Raw genomic sequence first — 5,193 nt, forward strand, 5'->3', positions numbered from 1 at the left:
TGTGCAAGGAGCTGTTTGACCAGTTCAGAATCGGGCGCAGATCTGGACTGCGGAACTCCTGCAGCTGACTGCTCCTATATTCCTGTGTCCAGAGGCACTATGCAGTTTCCTCTTGGGCCAAGCATGTGGGCAATCGTGGGCAGAAGTGGCAGTCTGTCCTGCCCTGCAGTCCTAGGATTGCCTACACTTCTGGGTGTTCCAGCTTGAGGCTTCATTCCTGTAGCTCTGCCTTAACCCTGGCAGTCAGTTTACAGACATGGGAAGAGAAAACTTCAGTTAAGGAGTTGCTTCCATTAGAAAGACTTGTGGGCATGTCTGTGAGACGTTTTCTTGGTTGCTAATTGATTTGGGCAGGAAGGGCCCAGAGTGCTGTGGATGGTGGCATCCCTGGGCAGGTAGGCTCGTCTGTATCAGAAAGATAGCTGAGCAAGCCAGAGGAAGCCAGCCAGTAAGCAGTGCTCCTTCACGGACAGTGTTCCTTCAGTTCCTGCCCTGCCCTCCCTCGGTGATGGGCTGTGACCTGAAAGGGTGAAATGAAGTTAACCCTCCCTCCTCCAAGTTGCTTTCAGTAAAGGTGCTGTTCATCACAGTAACAGATAAAGTGGAATGGTTGCCTGTGTGCTGGGAGTGCAGGCCTGCCCTACCACACCCAGCTCTTCCAAGCGGCTTGGTCGGCAAGGCTTTAAGGAGTGGCTCCTTCGTGCCCGGCATTTTTTCAGGTGCTGGGAACACAATGCTGAGAGGGAAAGGCAGCTTAGGTAGGGCTGATGGGAAATAGTCCACCTTGTCCTGTCATGCCACATTCACAGCAGCCGCAGAGAGTGGACCAACTGAGACTCCCACCTTCTGATTTATTAAGGAATCTGAGGCCCAGACATGAGAGGACTCTAAGTTGGTTTCAAAGTCACAACTACATCATGATAGAACTAGGGCCCATACTGAAGTTTACTCTGACCTCTTTCTAGCCATTGTCCCTCTAAATTAAGAAAATGTCTGTCTGTCTGTCTGTCTATCTATCTATCTATCTATCTATCTATCTATCTATCTACCTAATTTGTGTAGATGTTTTGGCTGCGTGTATGTGCACTACTTACATACCTGATACCTGGAAAAGGCCGTGGATTTCCCTGGAGCTAGAGTTACAGACAGTTATGAGTCACCATGTGCTGCAGTGAGTTGAACCCAGGTCATCTGGAAGAGCAACCAGAATTCTTTGTCTTTTTCATTTTTTCTCCCCTATTTTCTTTTCCCCTTCCTTCCCTTCCTCCCCCCCTCCTTTCTTTCTTTCAGACGCAGAATTTCTCTGTATAGCCTTGGCTGACCTGGAACTTGTTCTATAGACCAGGCTAGCCTTGAATTCAGAGATCCATGTGCCTTTGTCTCCCAAATGCTGGGCTTAAAGTTGGGCACCATCACTTCCCAGCACAACCAGGATTCTTTTTTTTTTTTTTTTTTGGTTCTTTTTTTTCGGAGCTGGGGACCGCTCTACCACTGAGCTAAATCCCCAGCCCCACAACCAGGATTCTTAACCATTGAGCCATCTCCCCAGTCATGGTCCTTCTAATTTAAGATATACATATATCATTCTTTGTATATGCATTTGGAGGTCAAAGGGCAACTTTCAGGAGTTGGTCCTTCTTCTACCATGGGATCCAAGAATCAAAGTCAGGTTATCAGGTTTGAGCAACAAGCACTTTTAATGTCCATCTCATGGGCCCCCCCGGTCATGATCTTTCTTTCTTTTTTTTTTTTTTCTTTTTTCTTTTTTTCGGAGCTGGAGACCGAACCCAGGGCCTTGTGCTTGCTAGGCAAGTGCTCTACCACTGAGCTAAATCCCCAACCCCGGTCATGATCTTTCTGTTGAGGCCAACAGTATGCAGACACCCAGGTTCACCAGGGCAAGAATAGAGGACATCAGTGAGACCTCTGAAGGTCTCAGGTTGGAAGAACAGATAGCTGAGTTGAGATATTTGCAGACCTGAATCAAAATGGCTTTCATTTTCTATGTCAACTCCCATCACTAAGTCATTATGATGGTTTGTATATGTTTGACCCAGGGAGTGACATTATTAGGAGGATAACCTTGTTGGAGTAGTTGTGTCACTGTGAGTGTGGACTTTAATACCCTAGTCCTAGTTGCCTGGAAGCCAGTATTCTGCTAGCAGCCTTCAGATGAAGATGTAGAACTCTCAGCTCTTCCTGCACCATGCCTCCATGGACGCCGCCATGTTCCTGCCTTGATGATAATGAACTAAACTTCTGAAACTGTAAGCCAGCCCCAATTAAATGTCCTTATGAGAGTTGCCTTGGTCATGGTATCCGTTCCCAGCAGTGAAACCCTAACTAAGACAGTCATGGTCGGTCTTCATTGTCCATTTGAATAGATTGACACTGGAAACATACCTCTGGCCACGTTTATGAGGCTGTTTCTACAAAGGTTTGGTTGAGGAGGGAAGATGCTCCCTGAATGTTTCAGACTGAATACAAAGTAGCAAGAGAGCGGAGCCTCAGCAAATCATCTTTCTCTCTGCTTCCTGACTGTGGATGCAGTGTGACCAGCTGCCTTAAGCTCATGCTGCCTTGTTACTCCCTTAAACTGTAAGCCAAAAAGCAACTCTTTCTTCCTTAAGTCATTTTGTTATGTATTTCATCACAGTAACTAACACACATCTCCTCCAGGGAACTCAGCTTTTCTCAGAAGGAGAGTATGCATTGGTGGGGACCTTGGGTGTATAGCTCCCTTTCTGGTTCTCATCTGCCTCATCTGTGCCTGGAAACTAGAAGATAGTTGGATTAAAAAGAAGCTGCAAACAGACTGTGGCTGATCTGATGGTTGTTCACTGAATTTCCCCTTCTAGCTGTGGGCTTTGGGGGCTGGGGAAGAAAGGTTGCCAAAGGCTCTGATGAAATTCAAACAGCTGTGGGCAGTGGCTTTAACTGGGCATGCTGAAAGGACTTAGTAATCCATCATTTCATCAGGCTGAGCCAGATGTTGGGATGGGGTGGGGAGTGGGGGGTGGAGGCTTTGCTAGGAGGTTGGAATGACGGGAGATTAGCAGCCTCTTTTCCAGGGGTGGGAAGCATAAATGTTGATGCACTGTGCAAAGAATCTATAACCCAGCCGGGGCAATGACTGTGGGTATCCCCTGTCTGAATAGCTAGTCCCTTCATCAGCGACCACACTACCCTGCTTGCTCACTAGCTGACCATGTCCTGAGCACGGACCAGGGGCCAGATGTTGTACTGTGTGCCAACAAACAAAGTCAGTAAGACACAGTTTTTGGACTCCTGGGTCTTCAGGTACAGGAAGAGTAAGACAGACGGGTTGACTAAGCTGAATCTCCCCTGAAAGGCTGTCTTATTCACGCAGACTCAAGGTCTGTTCTAATCTGGATGTCTGTAAAGACTGGATGATAGTAAGGTGAGCCCTGAGATGAAGAGGAGGAGGCTGTCCCAACTACAGTTACAGTGATACCAGCATTCTTACAGGATGTGTGAGCACAGCAGGTGCAGTTACAAGGCTTCACTAAAGCATTCTTTCATTTGCTGCCTGCCATGGTCCTATGTAGAAAATTTTCCTTTACAAATGAGGAACTATGGGACCCAGGGTATTAAACAACTTCCCTGAGGGTAGCTTGGGAAACTGAGGTAGGGATTCAGAAGGACTGGAGTATAGAGGTAGGGGTGGGCCTGCGATCACGAGGACAGAAAGACAGAAAGACATGCAGGCACTGAGACCTGAGAGGTGTGAACATTTTTTTTTTTTTTTAGCAGTGTGATGTTTGTGTCATGGAACAAAGAGGGACCTGGTCAACTTCTGCTTCTGAAGGCTTTGACAGTGATGTAGAAGTGGACTGGAGGGGCTGGAGAGACGGCTCGGCAGTAAAGAGCACTGACTGCTCTTCCAGAGGTCCTGAGTTCGATTCCCAGCAACCACATTGTGGCTCACAACCATCTGTAATGGGACCTGGTGCCCTTTTCTGGTGTGTCTGAAGACAGCTACAGTGCTATAGTGTACTCATATACATACGAAAAAGAAATAATTCTGAAGAAGAAGGAGGAGCACTGGAGGCAGCAAGGCCAAGAGGCCATTACCAGGAAATTTTGCCATCCAGGGGAGGGGTGATGACTTATGACTAAGTCAGAGACATTAGCAGTGGAGGAGCCATGACCACCAGAAGGAAAAATGGGAAAGAACTTCTGGTCATCCAAAGTGGGTGGAAACTATGCAGACACATAGGCCTGAATTGAAATCCTAGTCATATCATTTACCGAGCTTGCACAGATGATCTTTCTAGAACAGAGAAAGTAAAGCAAGAAGGGACCTATTCCACAGTGGCTCTACTCACGACTATTTACTTGAACACGAACTCCACAGGGGCAGGCACAAGCAGAAAGATGCCCTTTACTGGGAGGGACAGGCAGCTCTTTACTGGATACTCTCTGCTTCATGCAAAGGTGAGGTTGGGAAGCAGCAGAGAAGAGGGGCTGGAGAGATGGCTCAGTGGTTAAGAGCACTGACTGCTCTTCCAGAGGTTCTGAATTCAAATCCCAGTAACCACATGGTGGCTCACAACCATCTGTAATGAAATCTGATGCCCTCTTCTGGTGTCTGATAACAGCCACAGTGTACTCATATAAATAAATAAATAATTCTTCAAAAAACAAAAAAAACAAAAAAGAACCAGAATGTTGCATGTGTGTATGTTGCCGTGTGTGAATGCGTGTTCTATGGTATGCACGCTGAGGTCGGAGAGCCAATGAGACAAGGTCTTTCTTGTGGTTTACATCTGCCTAGCCAGATTAGCAATCGTGTGATCCCGGGCGATGCTCTGTCTCTCCCTCTGTTATACCCTAAGGAACATACTCAGACACTCGTGCTACTGTATCCAGCTTTTAAAAACTACCATTATTGTATTTATTTGTTTTCTATCTGTGTGGGTGCATATGTGCCACGGTATATGTGGAGGTCAGAGGACACCTCGTGGGAGTCAATTCCCTCCTTGCACTACATGGTTCATGGGGATTGAAGTCTGGTCCCCAGACTTGGCAGCAAGTTCCTTTAACCTGCTTAGCCATGTTGCTGGCTCCACTTCCAACTTTTTACATGGCTCTGTGGATCTGAATACAGATCCTCAGGGTCATTTAGCAAGTGTTTTGTCTATTGAGTCATCTCCTATTCTTTTATATAAA

At 46.8% G+C, this 5,193-nt stretch overlaps 1 long non-coding RNA gene across 1 annotated transcript; it reads left to right on the forward strand.

Annotated features, from left to right (window-relative positions):
- The first annotated feature begins 1,185 nt into the window (after positions 1 to 1,185).
- LOC134485945 (uncharacterized) lies at positions 1,186 to 4,342 on the forward strand. Its single transcript, XR_010064380.1, has 2 exons — positions 1,186 to 2,267; positions 3,772 to 4,342. It is a non-coding gene; the product is annotated as an uncharacterized LOC134485945 (long non-coding RNA).
- The last annotated feature ends 851 nt before the right edge of the window (positions 4,343 to 5,193 follow it).

Source organism: Rattus norvegicus, chromosome 2 (genome assembly GCF_036323735.1).
Source record: "Rattus norvegicus strain BN/NHsdMcwi chromosome 2, GRCr8, whole genome shotgun sequence".
NCBI lineage: Eukaryota > Metazoa > Chordata > Mammalia > Rodentia > Muridae > Rattus > Rattus norvegicus.